Genomic DNA, 15,058 nt, shown 5'->3' with positions numbered 1-15,058 from the left:
TGCTTTGCTTTTCTTTGTTCATGTTTAAGATTTAGAAAAGAAAAGCAATTGATTGAGCGAGATTTTATCATTACATTGCTATGAACCAAACAAGGTATAACTCAATAATATAAAAGCTTAACAGCTTTAATGGGTCAAATATAGCCTCAAAGTATGTGTGTGAGACCAAATATGCCTCCATATGAGACCATTTAAAATAAGGAATATTTGGAGCAAGTATTTGATAGCAGGGGCATGGTTGTGCTAAGGTATAGACGAAGGGCAAATTCTATTAATTTTCATAGTTTAAGGACATATTTGGACCTCTTAAAATGAGTTTTTTTCCCGACCATTATTCATTCTTTATGTATTACTCCCTCCATCTCAAATCATCCGTAGTGTATTCTAAAAGTAGATGTCCCAAATATTTTATCATTTAGAAATTCAAGACAAAATTAATTATTTTTTCGCATTCTACCCGTAATAGTAGTAATTATTCTTGAAGACTACTCATCAATTACGGAGTAAATATTCAATGAAGAGAGATTATATCCTAAGACATAAGTAAGGGAAAATAGTCAAAAACTCCTCTTAATTAATATTTTCTTAAGGAGCATGTACAAAAAAAATATTATTACACCTAAGTTTCAATTATGACAATAGTTCAAATCTAATATAATCTACTTGATTGCACGAAATTAGGATGACAATGCTAAATCAAAGGGAGCCAAAGGAAATCAAGATGTCAAGGCCATCAAAAAGGAAACAAGATCAAGTGCAGTCGTTATAGGAAGACAGGCCTTACTTCAAGGATCAATTTGGTAAAAAAAATCTCAAGATTCTGAAGATTGATCAATCAAGTCAAGTCACAAATCACTCATTTGATTATGAATGCGAAAAGGAGGGAAATCATTGAATCCAGCCCATCTCTTGAGCAGGATTCTGAGGCAACCCTTGGGTCAAAACTCAAAACTATTAGAATATTTTGTGCCTCAATCAATGGTCAATCTGCAACGGCTAGCTCAAAAAGAAGTTTGCATCATCTCAAGACTCTAGTATAAGAAGACTGACAGACTCAAGAAAAAGACTACGCAACTTATCACTGTTTCTATACCTTTCTAGTTCTTAGCACAAACACTGTATTCTTGAGTTTACTAGTGTCTCAAAAGATAGGAAGTATTAGAAAATAAAACAAGAGTTGTGTCAAGTTTAGAGAAACAATTGTTGCTAAAAATCGTTAGTGGTGAACGATCCAAAAACCACTACTTTTGTAATGAATTATTGAAGATCTAAGAGAACCCTTGTGACCCAAGGAAATTGGATATAGGTGCCACACCGGTACTGAACCAGTATAAAACTCATGTGTTCTCAGCGTTTAAATTCTATGAAATTTATTTCTGTTGCAAATCAAACTTGCTGAAACAGTTGAGTCGACTGATTCCCATTTAAGTCGACTAAGTTTTTAATTTGGTTACAATTCACCCCTCCCCCCCTCCCCCCGTACTTTCAATTCGTATCAGAGCAAGGACTTAGAATATTGCCTAACAACAAGTGAGGAAAAGATCATGACATCAAACATAGTCGTTGGAGTACTATTTCAAGAAGGGACTTCTCAGGTAAGACCACCATACTTTAATGGCCAGCACTTTTCATATTGGAAAGAGCATATGAAAACCTATACAATGTCATACGACATCAAAGTATGGCGTGTCATCAAAAGAAAAATTCTTCCAATTCATCCAAAGAAGGATAAAGATGGTGGGATTATAGTATCATATGATTCTCTTAACTTAGATGATTACACTGAAGAACAAGCAGTTGTTATTCAAGTGAATGCTAAGGCTAAAAATCTCTTATACAACGCCATAGGTGGTGAAGAGTATGAGAAGATATCTAGTTGTGAAACTGCTAAAGAAATGTGGGACAAGTTAGAAGTCACATATGAAGGAAATAAGAATAAATCTCCTGATGCGTGACTATGAATTATTTCAAATGAAAGATGGAGAATCAATTGAAGAAATGTTCTCTCGATTCAGCAAAATTCTTGGGGATTTAAAATCTTTTGGTAGACCAATCAGAAGTGAAGAACAAGTCAGAAAAATACTAATAAGTCTACCCACTATTTGGCAACCCAAAGTTATCACTCTTGAATGTCAGGACCTCGACAAGATGTCATATGATGAACTCAGAGGCGATCTAATTGCTTTTGAGAAAACCCACTTAGAAAGGCAAGTTCATCAAGAAAAAAGGAAAATAGTTGCATTTAAAGAAACTATGACTGGATCAGAAAATGAAGAAGAAGATGAAGAAGGAGGAGAACAAGATGAAAACACAGCTATGCTCTCCAAAGTAGTAACAAACATGATGAGGAGAAACAAAAATAATAAAAGAGGTAAGCAAATTTCAGAAAAGGGAAGATAGGAAATGAAAATGACAAAAATGATGGAAGATGCTATGAATGTGAAAAATACGGACACATTCAAGCAGAATGCCCTGAACTGAAAAAGAAACTTAGCAGAAATTTCCAAAAGAAAAAGTCTTTTGGAGCATGAAGTGATGAAGAAGAGTCTAATCATGAGGAAATCGCCAACATGTGCTTCATGGCTATAAATGCCGACAGTGATGAAAACTCAAGTGAGATGGGTGTAACAACGCGATCGGTCATTTTGAGCTCTAGCACGTCGTCTGGCGATTTGAGGTCTTGAGTAGCTTCACTTCATGTTTTATGACTTGTGCGTGTGGTCGGAATTGAATATCGGGAAGTTCGAAGTTGATTTGGAAAGAAAATTTTAAATTCTAAAGCTAGAAGAATTAACTAAGGTTTGACTTTTGAGTAAACCACCTTGCAATCGGTGTTTGAAGGTTCCAATAGGTTTGTATGATAATTTCAAACTTGGGCGTATGTGTCACAACCCGAAATTCCCACCTTCGGACCGTGATGGCGCCTAATATTTCACCTGCTAGGCAAGCAAACGTTAGAATAATATTAACCAATTTTTAAACAATCTTTAAATTATTAATAATCAAAGAAACAAATGCGGAAGCAATGTTTGAAATATAGTGAATAATCCATAAAAATAACGGTGTCTAAATACCATCCCAGAATTGGTGTCACAAATGCACGAGCTTCTAGAATAAATATAAATAAAGGTCTGAATAAAATAAAGTTGTCTGAAAACAAACACACAGCTAAAGTAAAGTAGACGGGGACTTCAGAACTGCAGACGCCATACAGTTATACCTCAAGTCTCCTCTGGTAGCTGAAATCCGAGCAAGTCTATGGCACGCCGCTGGGACTAACTCCAAAATCTGCACAAGAAGTGCAGAGTGAGGTATCAGTACAACCGACCCCATGTACTGGTAAGTGCTGAGCCTAACCTCGACGAAGTAGTGATGAGGCTAAGGCGGGTCACTTACATTACCTGTACGCAATATTAGTAACAACAACAATAGTAGAAATAAATCAGGTAACTCGTTTATAATAATTGAAGTTAACTCAGCAATCATAACCAATTATCATTTCTATCAATTCTGTTGCACCGTGCAACCCGCTCTCACAATATATTCACATTCAATTCTGTTACAGCGTGCAACCCGCTCTCACAATATATTCACGTTCAATTCTATTGCAGCGTGCAACCCGCTCTCACAATATATTCACATTCAGTTATGTTGCGCGCGTGCAACCCGATTCTCCAATATGGACTTTTAATAAGTCTGTTGCGGCATGCAACCCGATCCTCCAATATGGACTTTTAATAAGTCTGTTGCGGCGTGCAACCCGATCTTCCAATATGGACTTTTAATAAGTCTGTTGCGGCGTGCAACCCGATCCTCCGATATGAATTTTTAATAAGTCTGTTGCGGCATGCAACCCGATCCTCCAATATGGACTTTTAATAAGTCTGTTGCGGCGTGCAACCCGATCCTCCAATATATTCATTATAATCAATCTTGTTGCGGCGTGCAACCCGCTCCTCCAACATATTCATTTATCAATTCTTATAGAAGAATTTTCCCAATCAATGCAATAATTAATATAAAATTATAAGACAACAAGCATACACTAATTATGATTTAATTACGAACAAACAAAGGCAAATAGCAAATTAGTATAGAATCAAAGAAAAAATATACAATTTAATATTTAATATGCTAAATGTCAAATAAAATTTAAGGCATATAATTCAAATGGCATGTAACAATTAATGTAGGAATTCAAGAATTAATATTTGACAAAGAATAGGAGAGAAATAATTATTATAATAATTAATTCATAATTTAAAATAATTTATGATTTTTTTCAAGTAATTATGCAAACAATTAATTTGATGACGTATAGACACTCGTCACCTCACCTATACGTCATTCACATGCATTTCACATAACAAATAATTTAAGAGTTTTATTCCCTCAAGTCAAGGTTAACCACGACACTTACCTCGCTTTGTAAATTCCAATCAATTACTCAACCACAGCTTTTTCTTTTAAATTTGTCTCCAAAAGTTTCAAATCTGTTCACAAATAATTCGATATATTCAATATTAATCATAGGAATTAATTTCATATGAATTTACTAATTTTCCGGATAAAATCCAAAATTTATTAAAATATTCGGCTGTGGGACCCACATCTCAAATCTCGAAAAAACTTACGAAATCCGAACACCCATTCCGAGACGAGTCCAACCATACAAAAATTTTCCAATTCCGATATCAAATGGACCTTCAAATCTTAATTTTTTATTTTTGGAAGATTTTAGAAAAATCTGATTTTTCTTCCATAAATTCACGGTTTCATGATATAAATGAGTATGAAATTATGAAATATAATTAATATAGGATATGGAACACTTACCCCAATGTTTTCCCGTAAAAATCATCCAAAATCGCCTCTTGAGGTTTTAGGTTTTGAAGATTTGGGAAATGAATCAAAAATCCCGTCCAAAAGTCATTTTGTTCAGCTGCAGGTGTCGCAATTGCGACCTGAGCTTCGCAAATGCAAAGAAACACTCGCAATTGCGATGCCCTTCACAATCCCGCTGCCTTCGCAAATGCGAAGATTATGTCGCATTTGCGACAATTGGCCCTTCGCAATTGCGAAGATAAACTCGCAATTGCGAGAACTGCTGGCCTAGGCTTTCTTCGCAATTGCGATAAAAAACTCGCAATTGCCATACCTGCTTGGTTCGCATTTGCGATGCCTGATCTCGCAATTGCGAGATCAGAGGCCTGCAACAGGTTCAGTTATACCAGCAAAATTTTCTAAGTTCAAAATATCCCGTGGCCTATCCAAAACTTGTCCGAGCCCCTCGGGACTTTATCCAAATATCCCAACAAGTCCCGTAACATAATACGGACTTACTCGGGGTCTCAAATCACATCAAATAACATCGAAATTGCAATTCACACATCGATTCGGACTTTGAGTTTTAAACTTTTCCATTTGCAAATCTCGTGCCAAAACATATTAAATGAATCCAAAATGACTTCAAATTTGGCACACAAGTCATAAATGACATAACGGAGCTGTTCAAATTTTCAGAATCGAATTCCAGCTCCAAAAGCAAAAATTCAACCCCGTGGTCAAACTTGAAAATCTTTAGCCTTTAAATTACTAGTTTCTGTTAAATGGTCATAACTTGAGCTAGGGACCTCCAAACTAAATTCCAGGTATACACCCAAGTCCCAAATCACGATACGGAGCTACCGGAACTGTCAAAACACTGATACAGGTCCATTTTCTCAAAATATTAACCAAAGTCAACTCAGTTGAGTTTTAAGGTTCTATTTCACATTTTAATCCATTTTTCACATGAAAACTTTTCGAAAAATTATACGGACTATGCACGCAAGTCGAGGAATGATAAATGGTGCTTTTAGAGGTCTTAGAACACAAAATTACTTATTATATTTAAAGATGACATTTTGGATCATCACAGCATGTTCGGGTTTAGTATCGGGTGGTCCGGAAGTATTTCGATGCTTATTGTAGAAAGTTGGCATTTTTGAAAGTTTTAGAATTTCATAAGTTTGGTTTGAAGTGGATTTTTATGTTATCGATGTCCGTCTGGGGTTCCGAGACTTGAAATAGGTTCGTATCATGATTTGTGAGTTGTGTGCAAAGTTTGGCATCATTCAGAAATGTTTTGATATGGTTCGAACGCGTTCGTCGAAGTTTGGAAGTTTGAAAGTTTAAAGAAGGATTTTGGTCGTCGATTCATAGTTTCGATATTGTTTGGCGTGATTTGAGACCTCGACTAAGTTTGTAATATGTTTTGGGATGTGTTCGTATGTTTGGATGGGGTCCCGGGGTCCTCGGGGTTGAAACGGATTGAAAATGGATTGAAATTAGGATTTGAAGAAATTCTGGTGTTGCTGAAGACTGGTGCCTTCACACCTGCGGAAGAAATGGTCGCAGGTGTGGTCGCGCTAGAGCGGAAAAGGGGCGTCGCACGTATGAAATTCATGAACGGGACCGGGGAGCGCATGTGTGAGGAAAATTTTGCACCTGCGAGGTCGCAGATGAGGAGGGGAAATCGTGGAAGCGGAATTGGCCAAGAAGGCCTGGGGCTGCAGGAGCGGTCATGGCTCCGCAGAAGTGAGACCACAGAAGCGAGACCGCAGGAGCGATCAGGGCTCCGCTGAAGCAAGACCGCATGAGCAGATTTTGTCCGCAGAAGTGGACTCGACTGTGCTTAGTGGTAACCGCACCTGCGATGGGAATTTCCATAGGTGCGAAGCCGCAGAAGCGGCTACTCGTCCGCAGATAGGGGTGTCGCTGGGCATTGGGGTGTTTTTAAATCTGAGACTTAGCCCATTTCTCTCATATTCTTCATTTGGTTGAGCGATTTTTGGAGCTCTTGGAGGGGAGGTTTTCATCATCTATATCGAGGTAAGTAATTCCCAAATATTATGAGTTAAATACATGGGTTATATATGGATTTGAACATGGGAATTAGTAGGAAATTTGGAATTTTGGTAGAAAACTTAGAAATTGGTATTTATGGATTTTGACCATGAAATTAGACATGGAATTAGGAATAAATTATATATTTGAGTTCGTGGTATTATGGATAATGTTTTTCTTCGAAAATGTTCGGAATCCGGGCACATGGGCCCGAGGGTTGACTTTATTAACTTTTCGAGTGGAGTTGGGGATTGTTATAAATTGATTAATTATAAACATTTGGAGTATATTTTGATTGAATAGCACATTGTTTGACTAGTTTCGGAACGTTTGGCTTGGAGTCGAGTGTTAGAGTGGCGTTGGAACCGGTTATGGAATTTCGGAGTGAGGTAAGTCTCCTGTCTAACCTTGTGAGGGGGAAATTACCCTGTAGATGTTATATTCTTATATACTACATGTTGCGGGAGCTATGCAGGTATGAGGTGACGGGTGTCCGTGCGTATGCTAGAATTCCTGATTATGTCCGGGTAGACTTAGGCTCACGCCATGCTATAATTGTACTATTTGAGTTATCTTTGCTTGTTTAAATTCCTTTATTTTACGTTACAACTTGATACTAGATTTGCTTTGAGTGATAGACTTGCTATTGTAAAGATTCGACGGGCTTCATGATTATCCGCAGAATAATTATACTCTCCTTACGAATTTCTCCGTTGTGCGTTTTCATCGAAAAGCTTCCTTAAAGTTCATAACTTGCACGTTTATTCGTGAATGAGCTCAAGGACCCGTTAAAGCTTCTTATTCTGATGGGATCAGGCCGTTCGCCTCATCAGTATAATAGGTACATCTATGGTTCGTGTCGTTCGACCCTCGGCAGTGCTCACATTATGATGGGATCGGGTCGTTCGCTTCAACAAGATTATGTATCACACTCTCATGGGAGCAGGCCGCTCGCCTCGACAATATAATAGATGTATCTATGGTTCGTGCCATTCGACCCTCGGCAATGCTCATATTATGATGGGATCGGGCCGTAGCCTCGGCATTTCTATAAAATACTCTTATGAAATCGTACGTAATATTTGACAAGAAGCCAGTGTATCTGTGAGTTTTCCTGATTTAAGCTATGACGACCTATCTGGTGAGTCCATTATACACACACACACACACACACACACACACACACACACACATACACACACACACACACTCTCTCTCTCTCTCTCCAATTGAGGAGGTAACTGCTTAGTGAGAGCTTGAGTTTACCATTCAGAGGAGGATTGTACCTCATATTTATATTTGTTCATACCGTTTATCTGCTCTGCCCCATATTTATTTACTTCTTACTGTACCTGTCTTATTGGACCACTAGTAAGTGTCGATGTCGACCCCTTGTCACTACTTCTCTAGGGTTAGGCTAAATACTTACTGGGTACGCGTTAATTTACGTACTCATGCTATACTTACTACACTTATTGTACATGTATATATATGTTTCTGGCGGTCCTTTGGGCGCAGAGGCGTGACATTTGCGGGGACTTTACGGTGAGCTGCATTCCATGTTACGATCCGCAGCATACAGAATCTCCATCAGAGTTATTTATATTCTCCTGTCTAACTTGTATTCCAGACATATGTTGTATTTTATTATATTTCCTAGTTAATACTCATGCACTTGTGACACCGGGCTTTGGGGTTATATTAGTTGATGCTTATTGTTTCATATATTAGCATCACCTCTCATTTCTCTTACAAACTACAAATTTTGTACATTCCCACAGATTTAAAAGTGTAAATTTCCTTTCTTATTAAAACCTATGATTTCAAAAGTAATAAAATGAGTAATTAAGTTGATTAATCACCGTTGGCTTGCCTGACGGCGATGTTAGGCGCCATCACGACCTTTGGTGGATTTTGGTTCATGACAGCTTGGTATCAGAGCGTTAGGTTCACTTAGGTCTTACGAGTCATGAGCAAGTCTAGTAGAGTCTTGTGGATCGGTACGGAGGCATTTGTACTTATCTTCGAGAGACTACAGGGCTGTTAGGATCACTTCCCTTCTTGATCCCTTATCGTGCGATTTGACTCCAGTGAGGCTTGTGCCTTTATTTCCTTCATACTCAATCTTATGCGACGTGAAGCACTTGTGATCAATTGGGCGTCAAGGATGGTACTGCAGACGTAGTTCAGGATGTTTTCCCATGCGTGTTCGGGCATGCTATTATCATTGCCTTGCAGAAGGATGTCCTTTGTTTCATCTCAGTATCTGTATTTCCTATGGTTTCGAGACTGTGCACGGATTGCTATGATGTTCATGCGTTGTTATCATATGGTATTGGTGGAATGGTAGGGTGCTTGTTTATGTGTCGAGGTGGTGAATGGCTTGAAAGGAGGATTTCTCGGTGCATGATTTAGAAGTTCAACATTTAATTCCAGTGGAGGAAAGACAATCGGACTATGGATATTCAGGCCTTAGTTGATGAAGTAACGAGACTTGATATTTTCGAGTGTGGTGAAATTCTCATTTGTGATGTGGTGTCGTTGTCCTTGTTTGAACGCATTAAGGTTCGCCAGTGTTATGGTCTTCTTCAATTTTTGCCTTCGGGGTAGGGTGTTGTGAAGTGGTGCCTAAAAAGCGGATTGATCGATATAAAACCAAAGGGTCGAGGGCTCTTTTTTAGTGATTTCCCCCTGACCCTAATGAGAGCGGGGATTCGTTTCTCCTCGGGCAACACTTCCACGTCTGCAAGATACTTGATGACGTCGATGAGTTTTTCCAGCATGAGTTCGTCCCGCACTCCTCCCTGCTCACGGGCAACTTTTCTTGACTATACACAGATTTCTTGTAAGAGCCTTTCACACTGGGCGACATTCTCTTTGGTTTCCTGATGCAATTGCGCTATTTCAGCAGGCAGGAGCAGGTCAAGTTCGTTCAGCTTGAGGGATAAATTACGTGGCTGACCTGCCAGTCCATCAAATATCATAGTTTATCCTTAAGAGCGGGAGGTTCCTTGTGTGAAACTTAGATGTTGAAGCACACATAATTTCTTTATCTTATGCTATGGAGTTTCAGAGATAGAGGAGTGTAGCGATTTCATAATCAAATTTGTATTTCTAACATTGATGACTCGAGATAGATGATCTTCTAGGAGGCTTAGAGTTGGTAGCAATTCATTAATTCAGGTGCTACAAAAATGGATTTTGATTTGATGCAATATTTGGGTAGCAAAGGATGAGGAAGGACATGGCAGAAAGTGTCTCGCGGTGGTTGAATTACTGGCAGGTCAAGTATGAAAAGCATAGGTTGAAAAGTTGCTTAAAAGAGATGGTTTAACCGAAGTAAGAGTGGCAGATTAGCATATGGATTTTGTGATAGGATAGCCATGTGCCTTGAGAAAGTTTAGAGCGGTTTGGGAATCATGGTGGAAAGGTGACTAGGTCTACGGATTTTATTTGGGATGGTGGCTACTGTACTGAGGAACATTGAATATGGCAGAAATGAGTTTGCTTGAAATGAAGAGGGGTGTGAAAATTTGATTATCGTTGGGATGCAACATGACTTCGAGTTTGGGATGTATTGTCGAACTTTCAGTTCATGTCAATGGAAAATGAATGGACTTGTACCACTGGTGGATGAGCACGAGCTCGGGAGGATTTACTGATTTCGTGGTAGTTGTACCCAGTGCAACGTCGTTGGGAGATGTCGGTATGGAATTTCACATGTGGGCTATCACCTTTGGACAGGTCAGTGGTTGTATAATTTGATGCAGTTTCTATGAAGAGTTCTACTTACTACGAAGCGAAAGATCGAGTATACGATTATGGTTGATAATTCGAAATGTTCATGAAAAGTTTAATAAGAAACGACAAGAAATTTAGCGGGTTGACGGTGTGAGATCATGGTAATTAAGAAGGAGAAATCTTTATGGGTTCTAGGTTTATATAATTGTAGCTTAAAGCTAAGTGGGGAGCCCCACCATTTACAATTAGATCATGTGGTTGTCTGCGAGTGCGGTTTCTAGTTATCGGTGCATTGGCGGGTTATTATGACTAAAAAAACATCAGGGGTAATTCGGGCAAAGAACGTGATGGATGTATGCTCTATTTTACCTTATCGGTTCATGTTCAGGTTTTGGGAAGACTCGGAGTTTATGCTTCTTGTGGATATGATGTACATGGAAAAATATTCATCTGGTTGCTTCTTTGGGAGTGTTCATGTGCTAACAGAGTATTGGAGTTTGATTATACTCGGGACCAGGTTAGAGTGGGTGACTTCCAATAGTGGTTCTAATGGGTTCAAGGATGTAAGCATAGTGTCTAAGGATATTTGGGTCCGTTGTGTGGTTAAAGATCGAGTTTTTGTAGTGGGTATTAAGACAATGTGATATCGTGATTTGGGTCACTCATGATGAGTGTTGATCGAGTTTCGTTATGTTTTTGAATGGAACTATTATTATTCCTAAGGCAGGTCAAGAGTAAATCGGAGGAAGTTGGGTATGTTGGTAATGGTTTGAATCAACGGGATTGAAGCAATGATCGGTTCCTTCGGTGTGTTAGTGTTATACATGTGATTTATGGCAGTACGTACGGTCTTGACAACCGCCGTAATTTGGTTGATTTGGGGAGGTATTTGATTCTAATGGCCTTGTTATGTGTAAATGGATCCCGGAAGAGTTATGAAGGTATAGACCACGACTCGAGGTTTGTATTCTCTGCAACTAGGGGAATTAAGTTGCGTGCTGCAATTGTTCTTGTAAAATGAGTTAAGTAAAAGGGATTCTAGCTAATGAAGTGTTCATTCTTATAGTAGTTAAGGGGGTTATGAGGAATTCTTGTACTCTCACGTAGCGGCGCGATACGTGCAGTGAGTGGCATGAGAATTGGAAGTTGAGGATCAAGGTTGTGGTTCGGTATTGAGAAGAATATCATAAGCTTGGATGAGTAAGGGAGAATTCAGATGTTCAGAGTAAGTTGGCATTCTCTTTAGTGTCACCTGAGAACGGTGTCCTGTGTAAGGGGCTTTGTGTATTAATTTGCGGACTCTTGGTTGGCTTTACAGAATTAGTACGGTTGGTGGTGTGGAGGTGCAAACTTTTCTACCTGGTGCGGAAGGTCGTTGGAGCGTATCCCACGGGAAAATTGTATAAGTGTGACATATTAGTCACTCGATTGTTAAGATTGAAACCAAGTATAGAGATTCTGGTACTGTCGCTAATGTGAGAATGTATGCCTGAAGGGCACTCTATTCCTTTGGTTATGGACTGTGGGAGTTTGTTCCGGATTGGACGGTTGTTCGTGTGTGTCATGAATAGGGTTATTGTGGATCCTTGGAAGGTTATTAGCCCAATATGGGACAAGCGGAATCGACTTGAGGTCTGCTAGTAGATTTACAATAGATCGAATGAGTTCATTCGTCATAACATTTCTTACGGAGGAGTCTTCGGGCGTTGAATGTTATTTTCGTCGTTAGCTATTCCATGTAATACTCTATTGTGCCACGTGGGTTGTGAGACGACGTGATTATTCGCACAAGTGTTGTGGTCCTGTATAGCTTGTGGTGTTATATGAGCAGGATGGGCCTCGAGATGCAGTCATATATCGCACCTTAGTTGTGCTTGGGTTTCGTAGCATATGGCGCTATTCGTCTCCCCAGGATTTGTATTATGCACTTGGCATGCTTGTGGTCGATATTCGGGCATTTCGTAAGTATAAGCATTACAGCTAGATGTGTATTTTCTTCTTGATTGTTATTTGCGGATCGGGTGGCACGCCGCCACAGGTATATTATTTGGATTGGGTGGCACGCCACCACAGGTATGTTATTTGGATCGGGTTACACACCGCAATGGTATCATGTGTGGATCGGGTTGTACGCTGCAACGGTGAGATGTTGAGTACGGTTCCCTATATCTACTTCTGTGTATTTTGTTTCTCATTCATTGAGAAGGGTTCATAGCATATGTTCTACCATTTTATTTGCTACGCGGGCTGGGTAGTTCTTTTCCTGAGTTCGTTTTTCCTTATGTATCACATTCGAGTTTGTAGCTTGTTGGTGCATTATTGGCGTCATATGAGACTTTATTAGTGTTTGAGATGGCTTATTGTCTGAGAATCTTGTACCGGGTGAGACGAGGTTATTGGACCTGGGATCAGTGCAATCAGATTCATATGAGGTATATTAAAAAGCAAATATCGTTATTTAGTTCAGAATGAGGTAATGGTTCATGTCAGGAGGAGAGACTCCATGATTTGTTGATTCGGCAGGTGGTTATGAGTTTCTACACATCTCTTCCGTCGTGGCAGTACCGCAAGAGTTGGGACATATCTTATATGTGTTATGAGGTATACTACGAGCTTCGGGTCAGTGAAATTGCAGTTGTTGTGCTTGGAGGAGGTTGCCTTAGGCAAATGAGTTATGCGGTGCATTGTGTGATGTCAGCATGGGTGATGATCATGTGTGGATTCAACATGTGGAGGTTGATACGGTGTTCGTATGCTAGAATCAGGTCTTGTAAGGAATTCGGAAGTTAGAATTTGGTTCTAAGGCTTATTGACTAAATAAGAGGGAGGATCTTCAGTCTGGCTCGAACTAATATGCTGAACTAGGTTGTAGTGGCATGGGTAGGTGGACAAGGTGTTGAACAATGATTTTGGACAACTCCGGAGCAGTTCTTAGCACGTTCGAGGACAAACGTATGTTGAAGTGGGGGAGAATATAACGACCCGACCGGTCGTTTTGAGCTCTAGCGCATCGTCCAGCGATTTGAGGCCTTGAGTAGCTTCACTTCATATTTTATGACTTGTGCGCGTGGTCGAAATTGAATCTCGGGAAGTTCGGAGTTGATTTGGAAAGAAAATTCTAAATTCGGAAGTTTTAAACTGGAAGAATTGACTAAGGTTTGACTTTTGAGTAAACGACCTCGGAATCAATATTTTAAGGTTCCAATAGGTTCGTATGATAATTTTGGACTTGGGCGTACGTTCGGGTTGAGTATCGGGTGGTCCGAAGCATTTCGGCGCTTATTGTAGAAAGTTGGCATTTTTGAAAGTTTAAGAATTTTATAAGTTTGGTTTGAAGTGGATTTTTATGTTATTGATGTCCGTTTGGGGTTCCGAGCCTTGGAATAGGTTCGTATCCTGATTTGTGACTTGCGCGCAAAGTTTGGCATCATTTAGGAATGTTTGATATGGTTCGGACGCGTTCGTCGAAGTTTGAAAGTTTAAAGAAGGATTTTGGTCGTCAATTCATAGTTTCGATGTTGTTTGGCATGATTTGAAGCCTCGACTAAGTTCTTAATGTATTTTGGGATGCATTGGTATGTTTGTATGGGGTCCCGGGGGGCTCGGGGTTGAAACGGATCGAAAACGGATTGAAATTGGGAATGGAAGAAGTGCTGGTGTTGCTGAAGACTGGTGCCTTCGCACCTACGGGAGAAATGGTTGCAGGTGCGGTTGCGCAGGAGCGGAAAGAGGCGTCGCACGTGTGAAATTCGTGGACGGGATCGGGGAGCGCAGGTGCAAGGAAAATTCTGCACCTGCAAGGTCGCAGATGCGGAGGGGAAATCGCGAAAGCGGAATTGGCCAAGAAGGCCTGGGGCCGCAGGAGCGATCAAGGCTCCGCTGAAGCGAGACCGTAGGAGCGGATTTTGTCCGCAGCAGCGGACTCGACTGTGCTTAGTGGTAACCGCACCTGCGATGGGAATTTTCGCAAGTGCGGAGCCGCAGAAGCGACTACTCGTCCGCATATGCGGGTGTCGCTGGGCAGTGGGGTGTTCTTAAATCCGAGACTTATCCCATTTCTCTCACATTTTTCATTTGGTTAAGCGATTTTTGGAGCTCTTGGAGGGGAGATTTTCATCATCTATGCCGATGTAAGTAATTACCACATATTGTGAGTTAAATACATGGGTTATATGTGGATTTGAACATGGCAATTAGTAGGAAATTTGGGATTTTGGTAGAAAACCTAAAAAATGGTATTTTTTGATTTTGACCACGAAATTGGACATGGAATTAGTAATAAATTATATATTTGAGTTCGTGGTATTATGGGTAATGTTTTTCTTTGAAAATGTTCGGAATCCGGGCACGTGGGCCCTAGGGTTGACTTTATTGACTTTTTCTAGCGGAGTTGGTGATTGTTATAAATTGATTAATTATAAGCATTTTG

The sequence above is a fragment of the Nicotiana tomentosiformis genome, chromosome 3 (assembly GCF_000390325.3).
Source record: "Nicotiana tomentosiformis chromosome 3, ASM39032v3, whole genome shotgun sequence".
Lineage (NCBI taxonomy): Eukaryota > Viridiplantae > Streptophyta > Magnoliopsida > Solanales > Solanaceae > Nicotiana > Nicotiana tomentosiformis.
The sequence above is the reverse complement of the archived record's forward strand: the minus strand, read 5'-3'. Positions refer to the sequence as shown.